Genomic DNA, 15,291 nt, shown 5'->3' on the forward strand with positions numbered 1-15,291 from the left:
GACTAATTCCACATTTTAGCCAAAGACTCCAGTCTCTTGCTATACAGACTGTCAGTTGATTCTTTGTCTTCCTGCTTTTCTGCAGCATGCCAACACTACTTCTCACTCTCCAGCTTTCTTTTGGAGAGCAATTTAATTGCATTTGAATGCCTGTTCCCTGGACTGTTCTGTGAAGCCAGGTAGCTGATGATCAGGAAGCCAATTTTAGGAGTCCAGGATAGCAGCTGGAAGCTGCTGGAACAAGCTACCCAAATAGGAGCTGTTGAAAAATAGACCAGCAGCAGAGGCTGATAAAGATGAGTTGTAAAAGATTGTCTTAAATTTCTTGTCCCTCCTATGGAGGGAGATAAGCGCCAACCCTGGCTACCTGGAAAATCTCATCAGACCGCAGATCTACAGAGATTGTTATATGTTTTTATTAAAAAGAAAATGTAGTCAGTTGTGTCTGAGTGCTCCCCCATAGAAGAGAGTACACAGTGCTTCTTTGCAGTTTTCCTTTTGCTTCCTCTGAAATAAGTTGGAAATCACAGTTGATCTGGGTGGAAACAGAATCTACACAAAGTTCAACTGGCTTTTCAGCTGAAAGCTCACAATGATTTTACACTGGTCAAAGATTCCTTCCTGTCTTATGCAGAACTTTCTATTAACCATATAAGCTGTATTTTTCCACACTAGCATATGTACACAGAAATACTAGAACTGCCATACCTAATCAGATCAGTGGTCCATCTAGGCAAGTATCCTTTGCTCCTTTGCCTCAGAGGAAGGTGCAAGAAAATTCATAATATCATAGCCCAAGGGAAGTATCTTCTTAATCTTTGGCAGGTTTTGGCTAACTATTGCCCTGAGCATGAGTGTTTATATTCCTTATACACTTTTATCCTATCTAAGTGTCATCTATCATGTATGTTCTATTGTTTGAACTATTCTCTACAGGTTTAGGCATAAAGGTCACAATAGGACAGAGGTCATAAGTCACAGTAGATCAAAAGCCATAGTGTGTCAAATGTTGTAATATAATTCATGCTCATGCATACAGCACATATATAAAGTGATAGCTCATGCTAAGGCATTGCCTCGCATTGCTCCTACAGCTACAGCTCCCCTAAGAGTGTTATAATATCCTATTGACTTTCTTGTGGATTCATCATGCTGTGAATTATTTCTGGCCAGTGGAATGCATGGAGTTACCTTTTGGGTATTACTTAAGCAGGCGTCCTGTGATTTTGCCAGAGATCTTTTTTGCAGGAGTCAAGGTGTGTATTGTTTCCCTAGATTTTTTTTTTAAGAAAAAAAAAAAAGACACAAACCAAAAATGGGAGGGGGGCGAGAGAAACTGAAGATTTACACTTTGGCTTAAAGATATATTGGGTATATGAAAACAGCTCCTTTTCTTTCTGTCCCATAAAAGAACTGATCCCACAGCCTCAGCAGGGATATGTATGTGAAGCCATATTCAATAAACCTTAGGTGCCACAATTTTTCTGTTTCCTCTTAAACCAAAGAATAGACAACTGCCACATATTCTTTTGTCTCCAGCATTCAATCTTTTTAATTTCCTACATGTAGTTACTCACTTTTTTTTTTTTTTCCTTCTTGCTCATTGTTCTATTCCTCCTGGAACAAAAAAGAGATAAAGAATAAACCAAAAATCTCTATAAATGATCCTTTTCCTAAGGACACTTTACTCCTAACTGTTTGACTTTTCACCCTTTGGGTGCTTAGTGGAAAAGCCATTACTTGCTTGGTGAGGAAAAAACATTTAATGAATCACAAAATCATTCAATTATTCTTAAAAACACTTCACATCACACATCTTTTTCCACATAAAGTGCGCATTTTTCACATTTAAATGGTGCATAACTGCCTCATACAATGTGTCCCTAGAGTTAGAGACATTTTAGCAGAAGGGTTCCAGGAGTATACAGAGCATTTTGATATAGCATTAAAGATGCAGAGTTTCCTCTTCTCTCCTCACTGTCTTTCAACAATATTTATGCAAAATTGCCTTTCTGCTGTTGTGAAGTGTGTAGCTTTGTATTGAGATCTGCACGCTTTGCTTACCTCGGTGTGCTGCAGTACCACATGATGAAGCTGAAGTATATAGTAAAACTATTAGCTAATACGAGTCAATTAAGCCTTTAGGTGTTTTTTTAAATAAAAAGACAATTTATTTAGGAAGGGAAGTAAGAGACTTCGTCAGAAAAATACATTATTTTCAATCGTTATTGAGCCCGATCGTGATCTCTCATCACTTTTCCTCTGCTTTTATAAGAGAAGTGCTTTCTGCAGACTGCAGTAGCTGCCACTTCCAACAGAGATTTTTCTTTTTATTTTTTTTTCCCCTCTGAGGGTTTTTCTTAATGGACTTACATTGTAAAATGTTCTTTTCTGCATTTTATGAAAACATATGTGCTTTACCCAGCAAAATCAGGTGGCCAACATGGTTTGTAAAACCAGCTTGAGGGCTGCACTTTTGCCTGGGCAAATGGGAATCAGTCTGTTTATTTGAATGCCAGTATACAAACTGTGCCAGCTAAGGAGCTGGCCTTGAATTTGTAAATTTTCCTGCACTTTTATAGCCCTGTAATTGAAACAACTAATTTTTTCCATAGCAATGATTTTTTTAAAAGTTTAATAGGAAAGAGTGGTATTTATACAACAGCCTTAGGCTAACTTAGATATCTAACTTGGGCACAGTTTTAAGAACTAAACCTAGGTGTTTGTACTTCTCTGAGTAGCTGGCAGAGAGACGGAGGTGCCAGGGGGCTGTAGGCAAGGGGGGGCAGCTGCAATTCAAAGCACCTAAATCAGACGCCAGAAGTAGACAGTGTGAATAACCCTCTAGATCACTGGAATTACTGGACCACAATAGAGAGAGCAGAAAAAAGCGAGGCTGGCATATGGTGAGTGTCCTACATATGGCATGTTGTTTATATATGTTTTTTCCGTTAGCATTTTTCTTTGTTGCTCCACCTCCTCCTGCAGTTTCTCCTAACAAGAATGTTAATTCAGAAATTTCTGCGGTTGAAGGAAAGTTTTCGGATCTACACTATTCTCAAGAGCACAAAATTTGGGCAAAACAAGTTAGGTCTCTCTTCTGTACTCTGCCTCACTTAAACAGTGCACTGTGTGTTTATAAGTAATTTTCTATTTCCTTTTATTTATCTGGAGCCGATAAGGTGTGTGTCTGCCATAAAGTTTACCATAATTCACCCCTCAAGACAGTGTTTTGTACAGACTCAAGTATCAATAGATTCTGCAATAATTAGGAATGATAGGCGTCAATATGATCGACATGCATTCTTCGTACTGTACTAATTCCTTCGGTCTGGTCAAGTCCAAGTCTTATCCAATGTAGCTTCAGGGGAAAGCTCCCTTGCACTGAAAAAAACAGGCTCCACCTGGTTCCGATTAACTTTGCACTAGTTGGATCTGCCCAGTGATGGTGTAAGAAAATACAGAGCAGAGAAACCTGCAATTGAAGCCATAGATTCATGGCCTATGAAACTAAAAGGCTATTACGGTCACCTATCCTGTCTGCCCCTCTGTGTAAGGGGCACCAAAACTTTTCTGAATTACTCTTTTGTGTGTGTGTGTGTGTGTGTGTATGTGTGTGTGATTTTAATGGAGAAAAGCATTAGATCTTGATTTAAACCTTCCAGCATGTTCCTCCAACTACATCTTCTTACCACTGGCTTCTGTTAAAACTTTGTCACTGGACTAAAAACTCTAGTGTTATCAAACTTCTCTTTCTCACATAGCTATTTACAAGCTGTGATCAAGTAGCCTTTTAAACGTCTCTCTGATAACCTAAATAAATTGAGCTCCTTGAGACTTTTGTTACAAGGAATGTTTTCCAGTCTTTTCATCGTTCTCATTGCTTTCCTCTGAACCTTTTCCAATTTTTCAACAATCAGCTCTCTTGAATTGTGGACACAGTATTTCCAGAACTGGTTGCACCTATGCCAAGGACAGAGGTAACACGACCATATTGTATATTACTCTGGTGATGTGCCCGTGGGCTGCATCAGATCTGTGTCTACCCTCTTGTACTCACAGATCTTCCCAGCTGTTTATCTGCTCTACAGGATTTTTCAGACTAACTTCAGTCTGCAGGAAGGGTCCATACCTGGTAGCAGTGACATACAGTCTTTGTTATTAAGCAGGGTCTTAACGTTTGTCTGGACCGAAATTTACAGATTAACTGTGGCCAGTTTCCTGGCCAATCTGGGTTCCACAGTGACTTGGCTAGAGCTTTTTTTACTAATCTTCCAATAATTTCAACTGCAAGCTTTCTAAATATGTTTTCTTATCATTAATAAAAGAGTGACAGATAGAAAAAAAAAATACTACAGGGCCATGCATCTGTGGGTCACCATTAAAATAAACACCACAGTTATTTTTCCCCCCTTGCTACATGCTTGAGACTGAGATTTGACTCTATTTAATAGGTACAATATTGATTTTAATGAATTTTTCTTCATAAAAATATTATGATTAACAACTAAAAGACTTTCCAATATTTCTCTGCACATTTAATACTACTAAAATTACCTTTATCCTACCAACTATATACTCTTATGAAACAATATCTAGTGAGCTTTGGCAAGATAACTTTCCATAAACGTCTGTTCTCACTGCTTTGATTAAAATGAAATAATATTCCTAGAAGCTATTCCTTATTTTGCTTGAGATCAACATGAGGTTGAAATGCCTAAAGACATTCAGGTCATCACATTTCTTCTTTGTAACTATTGACAAAAGTTTTGCATAGTTCTCTTGAACCTCCGTAGTTCTCCAAGACGTAAAAAAAATTCTCTCTAACCTTGCAGACAGGTTCTCTGCCAAATGTATTAAAATACCTCCATGCAAATTATTCAGGTCTACTGATTTTAAAAATGTCTGGTTTTATTAGCTGCTATTTAACGTTCTCCTGCGCTACTACTGAAATACAGCTTCATCATAATAATTTCCTATGAATACATCAGTTGACTTTTTCCCAAAATACAGAATAAAAGTATTTGAGAATGCCTTAAAAAAAAATAATAATCCCAAAAAAGTCCTAGTAATTTCCATTTAATAACGGAGCAAGTCAATTGTCAGGATTTTCATTCATAATACAATTTCAAAATGTCTTTATGGAGTTCTTATCTCTGTTTTCTCTTTGTGACCCTTGGCTTTCCTTATCGAATGTTCTATATTTCCCAGCTTTCAATTTACATTAATTGCTATGTTTTTCCCTGCTTCTTCTTTTTTTTCTTTTAGTAGCCACCTTCACACACAAAGTAATTTTATTATTTTCAACAAAAGTGTAGAGATTGTGACTTTTTTTGGGGGGTGTCCTTTAAAGTATGTTTTAGCAGATTGAAGTTGCCAATCAAATTTTCCTTTAGTATTTTCTCCAAATAACTGGTTTGCACTCACTGTCAACTTTGTAAAAGCTGACCATGTTATACCACCAAATATAAATATTGGATTTTAATTCATTTGCCTATAAAACAAATATAATCAAGTTGTAACTACGTCCATGTAAGCAATTAACTTTTAATTCTCTGATTTGACTGTCACAATGAAGCCTAGTAGAGAATTTCTCTGTGTTGGATGAAGTTAGGAAGTAATTTTTGATTTGTTTCATATAGCTGATATTTTATTATGGACACTCTGAGGTTTCCAGCTCATGTTAATTTTATTCCATACCCCTTAAGCACTTTTTCCATGTTAAGATATTTCATGACCTGTGTGCAAGAAATAGAGACTTTTGAAGTTATTATTTAACTGTGACAGCAATAAGAATCTTTTAAATGAGGCATAAAAAGTGAGATGTCAGTCTGATACAACTACAATTTGAATTATTGCTTCATCATAGACTGTGGTTTGAAAAATATTGACACGGTTACTGAGAGATGTGAAAGACTTAAAATACAAAAACCATTTAGGTTTTTTTTTTTTGGTAGGAGTAAATGTGACTCTGGATTCACATAGTTCTCTTGTAGCATCTGTTTATTTACAGTGTCATATGCCGATGGCTCACCTCAGTGCTTTAGGCAGAAATACATAACAGTCTGAAAATGCAGCTACAGATATAATAAAATATAAAACCCTGGAAATAGGGCCTGAAATTCCAGCCTCTTTGAAGTCAGTAGCACTCAAACTGTTAGACTTCCAGCAGTTTTCCACACAAAATGCAGTTCCGTATTATAATGATTTAACTTGCCATTAGCTTCATGGTAAAGTTCACTAACTGGACCATAACTCCCAATTACCTCACCCTGATTTAATTCCATTCTTTAAGAGGGTGAAATCTATTAAAAATGGTATTAAATAAGAATGTTTTGGGGGAACACATCTTCTAATTCATTCTACATGATTCCCTGTAAACATTTTAAAGCAGAATACTGCATTTCTATTTGTGTTGCAATCAAACTATTCTTAGCAACAAACCTGAAATTAGTATCTGCTGTATACGTTTCAAATTTTAGGTATAGTTGCCTTATAGTGACCTGGTTTTATTTCTTTTTCTTTTTATCTTTCCTATTTAGATTAAAAGCTCTCCCTTTCATTTCACAGCACCTGATGCAAAAGAGTAAAGATCTCCATAGAGATCCTATTAAAATATCACTGATCACCATCTAAAATTAGTAAGTGAGATTATAAATATTTTATCAGCAAGAACACAATGTATTACTTGTTTTTAGCGATTTTATGTCAGTACCTTATGAACGGGTAATGCTGCCTTATGTATATGACAGTTCGGAAAGGAAACACCCAACACATTTGGAGAATACAATCAGTATTAAATGGATTAACAATAGATTTGGCTTCAATACAATAAATCCAGAGAGATTCTGCAAGCACAGGAACTAGCTACATTTTCTACACAGATGTATTTCCTACTATTTAATGTACATAAACCACATGAATTGAATTTGTTACTGGTATTCTGTACCATGAGAAGAATAAGGAAAAAAATCCGTATAACCATGCACAAGCATAAGGCTAAATATGAGAAAATAGTGTATTGTGCCAATCAGACAAGTATTCACAGTGAAATGGTCATTAGGGTACATTCACATGAGCAGGAACACTTGTTTGATTTGCAAGAGTCCAAGGTTGACCGGTCCCAGTGATTAACACACCCTATCACCACTACAGAATAGTCCTTGAGGCTACGTATCTGGGAAACTGGACTTTCTCTGCTCATGCTCTTTTTGATCAGACTTGTCTTTTTCTTGCAGCTTTTGCCAGCAATCAGATTCACTGGAAATATAAAAGAGAAAATGATTGCTGGGGTTGTGCTGAACAAGCGGAGCGTTATCTTTCTTCTTGCTCTGTTTGCCCATGTGCACAATGAAAGGAAGCTGGCGGAGGTCCTGGTCCAGGAAAGGAATTAGGGGCTTTTTCATCAGACAATAAGTTGAGCAAATTGCAGACCACAAACTACTTCTCTTCAGAGTATCGCTGAAGGACTCGTGGCTGGACTCGCTGCCTTAGAGGTACCGTGAGGAAGTACAGGGAGCCCGTAAAGATGAGTAGCCAGAAAATGAGGGATGCTTGTGCAAGGTCCACTATCGAACGGTGGGCAAAAGAGAACACAGAAAAAAAATCCAAAATAAATTCTAGAGCCGTGATATCGTGGTCATTCTAATTAGTTTCAAAATGTGCCATAATTCATCATACTTATAATTCCAAAGCCTTTGTTCTTCACATAATAATTTTCCAAAGGAAAGCATGTATTTTGAAAGATTATGAAAATATACACAGATTATCCAACATATGTAATGAAGCCAGTAAGTAAGAAAAGGGCTATTTGTTTAATAGTCTTTCCATTAGATATAAATAAATGAAACAGAATTTTAAAAGCAAGGAGTTAAAAAAAAAAGTCTTCCATCTTCCACAACCAGTGAAATAAAATCTTTCTGCCCTCAGTCATCTTTGTTATCACAAAACTCTTCTGCAAATTCTAATTCAAGGGGTTCAGGGGAGAGTTTTTAATATTATATCCTGTAAAATTAAAGATTGTAAAACAGAACACTGAAATGGTGACTGAACCCCTTTGAGCTTTTGAGCTTGTCTTTGGTACCTTGGAAGGAGTCCAGATTTTTACTAAGTCTTTGTTTTCAATCCAAAATAATCTGGAAATAATAGCTGTAACAGGAACGATATTAATGTATACCTGTAATAAGGACATAAACTGGTAGAAATATGTCAGCTCAGTCTCTTCTGCTAGCGACATGAACTTTACCTTAACATGATCATCTCACACAAATTCTTTCAAATGCCAAATGGTTTGAGGGTCATTTAAATGATTTTTTTTTTCTCATTTTTCCACAGAGAAGAACAGAAAAAGACTGAGCAGAAATCTAATCCACAAATACTCTTTATAGGTAATTGTTCCCCTAATAATCACTCAATCTATAAACACTTAAATAAGATATCTGGAGAAAATTGTTTGACGTTCTTATAGACTCAGTACCTCTGAAGATGCTGCAAAGCTGGTCTACTAGCACTGGTTAACTGGTTCTATGAGGAACTGTGGAATCATGAGCCCTGATCAATTTTCTAGAGTGGGAGTTTTTCTTCTTTTCTCTGCCCCTAGTTTGAAGATCAAATTTTCCACACAAATTGGCATGGTGTGGGAGATCTTCCCTGTGCTATTCCATATCCCTGATATTCTCTGCGTGGGGAACTGCCACTAATGCCAGAGGGATGGTTGGCTCGCTGTGCTCTCCTGGTAGCTACTTCAGAAATGCTGTTGGATTAAATAGTGAGGGACAGCAGCGTTTTAGTCGCGATCCATCAGGCGGATCTGAGAGGAGCCGTTTGCCCTGAGAGAGGATAGACTTTCGAGACATATGGTGCTATAATGGGGGGGTGGGGATTTTTCAATTCCAATCCACCCATTCCGGATGAGAGAGACTGAGCTAATACCCTCGTGTATGGTGCGTTGCATCTAGCTACGGAAGTAGCGTTAGGATGGAATTTATGGACTCTCTAAATTGTTTGCCAGGAAATGTTTACTAGCTATGCACAATAAATGACTGTGAAAGCATATTCCTGTGTTTAATATGATACGGTTATTTCCTGATATTTGGGTCATACTATTATGATACCAATAAAGGAAACTTAAAAAAAAAAACAAAAAAAAACAAAAAAAACAAACAAGCAAAGTGTGTTCATATTTATGGGACTTCATTTGAGAAAGACTGATTGACTACAAATTGTACAGAGTAAACTTACTGCATGTGCCCCTGGATTGTGCCCCTGGATGCATGCCATGCCTGCCATATTAGACATTAAGTATATGACTTGATAGAGCAAAATATTCTCATCTTCATCTCAAGGTATGTTTTTTAAAAAGCCTCATTACCACAGCTGCAGGGCATCATACATAATGAAATTACTGTATGTGTAAAAGAAAAGGCTACCTACCCAGTTTCCAAAACGGGTACACAGCTTTACAACTGAGAAGTGAAACACGGCAGTTTTGGATCGCAGGCTAAAATCTTGGAATTTTGCTCTGGGATATGACCTTTTCTTCCGTACAGCTCACTGTTGTACCAGAGACTACTGTACAGTTTTATAGGGTGTGTTAGATTAGATACATTCCCATTTTCCTCAGCTAGAAAGCAAAGTCAGAACTTTGTCTGGTAGTCTGCGCAACGAGCTTTTTCTGCTCCTTAATTTGCTTTAATGCGGGGCTTTCTATTTTTGTACAATGCATCTAGGAACTCTCCCTATTATTAAAAGAAAACAGGCACTAATCTAATTTGTTTTAATCATACATCAAGGGTTTGAGCCTAGAGGTATGCTCTTATTTTTGCATGGTTGAACACCCTCTTTACAGTAAACATGTGTGTATTTATACATCCAGTATGCTGTTCATGATAGGATTTTCAAAGTTTAGTAACCAAATCTTTTTACTAATGCAGTTTTTCAGTTCCTACTTACATTTTCTACAAATAAGAATAACTACAATAGATAGGCATATTTTCTCCCTTGCTTACTATGAATATAAAAGAGGAGATTAAATTATTAAAATGAATGAAAGAAAATTTTAAATTAGACATCGCAGCTATAGCAGATCATTTAACGATTTTAGTGCAATAAAAATTTGAAAATGCCTTAATAAAATATTTTATCCACCAGATCTTTTTCACATATGATTGTTTCAAAACGCAATTTTCAGTGAGTTTGGGTTTTTTTTTAACCACAAGGAACAGCATTTATGTTTAGCTGCACTTTCAAAAATCATTATTACAGTCTTACAATGAAGCTGATACTGCGAGGTCGATGGGGAAAAGAAAAGACTCAGCACTTCTCAAGGTCAAGTCTGAAGACCGTTTGTGTTTTAAAGCATTTAAAGGATGAATTGTTTCTCTAAAATGTTTTCAGAGTCTCCACAGTAGTAAAAGTATATGAAGAATACATTATCCCATAATACTGCTAGAGGAAAAAAGTAGTAATAATAAAGAGGTACTACAAATATCTTGGTGACAGCGAAACTTGTTTCTACAAATGGGAATGTGTATGTTTGGATGCACTATGAATGCATGATTCATACCATGGGATATTAGTTTTCATTCAATCTGGATTGTTTCAAATGAAAGAACTTTAGATAAGGTGTTTTTTTTTTTTTTTTTTTGTTACATATATTTATACTGTAAATATCTATCTCAGCTTAATCCGACTGCCTACATCCAGTGAGATGAAAAGTCCAAAATGCTTCCAAGGCAGTTTACCTGGACAGCGTCTGTTTTATTAGTTTTAATCAGAGTTGCATTGGGTACCACGAAGGAAAAGGCATGGCTTTTAGCGTAACTTAGCCAAGAAGCTGACATGTCTCGTGCCTTTCTCTTCCATCAGAGACATGCTATGCCTCCAGATGCTGCAGTCTAGATTTAGGGGCATATACTGCTCTTGCACAAATAAGAGTTGCATATGTTACGAGTTAATTCCATTTTGTTGTGTTCTCTTGCACATGGCGCTTTGAAACAGTTAAATGGAAAATATTTTTAGTTTACCATCTTGCATTGAAATATACTTGGATTACTGAATAAAATCTAAATCCCTAAGTGATGCGTTCTACAGCTCGGATGCACAAATCTGTAGAGTTCATGGACAAAATGTCTATGAGGGAATTGCACAAATCCAGACAGTGTCCCCAAGTGCTGTATTTTTCATTTGTGTCTCAGTCGGCTAAAAAGTATGCCAAAAATTTTACCTTTTCTTTGCTGTACAGCTGAGCTTCACCAAGCCCACGCTGCACGGCACTTTCTGTTTGGAAAAGAAGGGGTAGAAATAAATGGGCTTCACACTTTTATTTTGGACATCTAATTTAAATGAAATATGTGAAATAGGCATCAATGAAGAGAGCAAGGTGGCTCCTGAAAGTGATCCAGTGTGCCAAAGTCCAATATGTATAGTTACATGGTGTGAAAGCGCCTCAAAGATGGTCCTTTACTGGAACACCTTATTGAACCCACCCTGAGACCCATCTGTAGTACATCAAACGACATGCAAGTGTGATGCATAATGATGCATAACAAATACAAATATCTTGGAAGGGTTAATTTTGAGAAGTAATATAATATATTCACAGTTCATCAAGAAACCTACATTCTGTGTCAGGGAAATAAAAGCAAAAAAATGAGCTTATGCAAATAAATGTGGTTTTGGAAGGTGTCAGTCTCCTTAAGGTATGCCACTTGGATCTTTCTTTGAAATAATTAAGAACTTGCCTTTTTTTTTCAAAAAAAACCCCCATCAGTAGTGTCATTGATGCCAGCAAACTTTAAATCGTTTCCTGAATTAGAATCTTTGAAAGGGATATTTTTTTTTGTAATGTGTACCCAAATTAAGGTTTTCTTGGCATGTATTTTTTAGGGAAATCTAGATTGCTTCCCACCTCCTCATTCTTTCACAAGCCATAATGTCTGCATCTTAAAAAAAAAAAAGTTTACTCTAAGATGATAATTTCAAACAATTGTTACTTAGGATTTGATTTCTCCTGTCTAGTATCTGTTGCTAGTTTATCTGACATTAGGCTTTGAGGAGTATGATGCAAATACGCACCAAAAAAGTATGTGCAATTTTTAGCTCTTTGTTTCCTACAGCTATTATTAACTAAGGTTCTAATACTGCAAATACTTCTAGCCAGGCAAATCCCCATGAATGCAAACAGGACTCTCTAAAAATACAGGAGTACTCCCATGTGAAACTAGTGAAACTAATAGAGCCTGTTCTCTTCAGGGTTGTGAATCTCTTTCTGTTTCAAATACTAGCTAGTTAGGGGTTTCTTCTCCAAGTCTAGAGCTCATCACACTATAAATCGTAAACAAACACACCTGCAAAGTAATTGACATAATCCCAGCAGCTATTAAAACCCATATATTTTGTAGTTATTTACTATTCGTGCATAGATATATGCATATCTGTCTTTTTCTCACTCCAGAGCAGAAAAAAATTGAAAAGGACTAGGAATATACACCATAAGTAGTATTTTACTCGTTAATGTGTAAAAGAGGTGATGTAGATTATTGACTTACCACTGTTGTAACGTCTCCTGATGGAAGCAGAATTGTGAAATATGCCCCCTGCTGCTGGTCCTGCAAAGGGCCTGGAAATGCCAGTCAGGGGACAATAAATATTTCAGGTAAAGGTGTTTTGTTGGGTTTATTTGTTGTTTTATTATTATTATTAGTTTGTTTTGTTGCTGTTTTTTGGGGATTTGGGGTTTTTTTGGGGGGGTTTTGCTTTTTTTTTTTTTTTCCCTAGTTTGGTCTTTGTAGTGTAAGCACGCTGTGTATTTGCCCAGTAAATGGGTAAAACTCTCACCGTTATGCATTTGGTACACAAAGATTTGAATAATCTGTATTTTTTTCTTCTGGATGATTAAAACTTCAAGCATAATCAGGAAATATTAACTGTGCAGCACAGTAAGAAGTAAATATTGTCACAGATACAGAGTGCTAAAAATACACATCACCTTTCCTCTGTGCACAACTGTGTCTGTATTTTCGATGCGGGTCTGGTAAAATATCTTTCAAATACATATACTGTTCAAAATCCACAACGCAAATTGTATCAAGTAATAAAATGAATAATATGTAAAAATACAAGCTTTTTTTATTCTCTACTATTAGTAATTTTAGTATGAGAATGGACTGAGTGCGGTGTTTGACTGTCAAGATCTGGAGAAAACAAAATGGAAAACATATTTTTCAGGCATCATTGACTTGCCTGCACATGCACTTTGAATACATCTCTAAAAACAAATGAAAGATACATGTTATTAAAGTATCCTTCAAGGATTGCGATAACTGTTTTTTAGTTCAGCATTCTTAAGTGAAGATAATGCTAGAAAGAATGAAACAATTGTTAAACTGCAATTGAACATGCAGATTGGGAAACAAATAGTATTGTGCAAGATGGTTCAGTCTGCAAATAAATTATCTATTTTAAAAAAAAAGACACACACCAAAGTTTGAAGAGAACTTGTTCTGGGGCTTTTGAGTGTCTAATGTGGAATGCAGATTTCCCATAGCTTAAACTCTAAAAGCATTCCTGAAACATCATAGTTCAGGTTTGAAGCCTCAAGTACATTAACCATTTTAATATTTCATCAGTTTATTTAAATTAAATAGGAAGTGTAAGATATTTTACCGGTTAGATTGGGCTGGCGATTCAAATAACTTGTAATGATGTAATGCAAACTTGTAAATCATTTTCACTGGGGGCCTCATAGTTCAGCACAACTTTTGTGTAATACACTAAATTGCTGGCATAACTCTAAAATTTGTAATGCTTAGAGATCATGACAATTAGAACGGAATCCATATGTATATGGAAGAAGTAGCTGAAAATATGGATTCAGGCTTAAAGTTTTTATAGATACGCTGTAGTCTTTAAAGAAAAAAATGCATCTAATAAGTGTTAAACCATGGAACATGTAAATGTTAAAAAAAGGTAAATGGAAGTATACCACAGAAATGCAATTTTAAAGTTATGTGGTACGCATTGCGATAGTGTAATTCCTCACAAAAAATGTTTTTATGGCGAAGTATAGTGAAGATACTGGTTCACTGTAGGTTTATGAATGGTGAATGTTATTATCGCCATTCTTAACTAGTCAGGGATTCAGTATTTCTTACAAGTCAGTCAACAAATTATTCATTTTCTGGGCAAAGGTTTTCAGCTAAGGCACTCAAGCATCTCTGAAATGATGCATAATCCTCAGGCTTTATTATTGCTTATATCTGTAGGTTTCCATTGCAGCACAGGTATCAAGAGAAATGAATTATATTGCTTCTGTGGGAGTTAAACAGGCAAAATTTAGGGAAAAAAAAGAAAAGACTGAAAATAAACATACATCTGTTGTGAATCTGGATTGACTCTAAGGTTAAATAATGATGCCTGCCTTCACCAAATTGCCATGGAAAAATATGAACTGATCATAATTACAGCACAATAAAACCTCGTCTTCTTGCTTTGGTAGGCTCTTGAGTACAATAAAATCTTTGGCTAAAATAAACTGAATTCATATTTGTAAGCTTTCTCTTGGACAGCAAGGAGAATATTCTTAAATGGCATAAAATGCCATCTTTTTGCTGATTTCAACAGAGTTATGACGATTTATACTACTCAAACGGTGGTCCCCAAGCATGACTATCTGTCTGATTTTACTGTAATATGCATACTGCAAATATGTGAACTGCATACTAGAAAGAACTGTTCAAGAATCCTACTAACATTCTGATAAATAGTCAGGAAGATGGTGCTTTCAACCTTCAACGTAAAAAACTGAACAAGACTACAAAAGTCCTGAAGAGGAGGAATTGTACACTGGTGCATTGGGATCAATTTTATATGAGCTCTTTTGCCATAAAACGTAAGCTTAAAAAAAACCCCAAAGCCAAAAAAAAAAACTCCACCAAACCAAAAAAACACCACCAAACCCGAAAAATACAAAGCAAATGCACATACTAGCCCATACATTAAAATATAAATGATGTTCCAAACTGTGTTGGCTCCAGATGTTTTTATGAGTTAAATGTTTTACTATTTTCATATATTTAAAACATTCTATTTTTTCACTTGATGTTATAAGCTTTGGGCAAACTTGCTGGCATTGATTTAAGTTATGCTTTTGTACCACATGTAGGTCAAACGCACATTCTGAAAAGATACACTATGAACAAGAATTCAGTCATTAATATTGAGAGGTAGTAACTGCTTACGCTTTCTTCAACAATTATTTTGCTGAGAAGCTTTGCACTGAAGCCTTCTTTG

The sequence above is a fragment of the Nesoenas mayeri genome, assembly GCF_963082525.1.
Source record: "Nesoenas mayeri genome assembly, chromosome: 2".
In the NCBI taxonomy this organism is placed as follows: Eukaryota; Metazoa; Chordata; class Aves; order Columbiformes; family Columbidae; genus Nesoenas; species Nesoenas mayeri.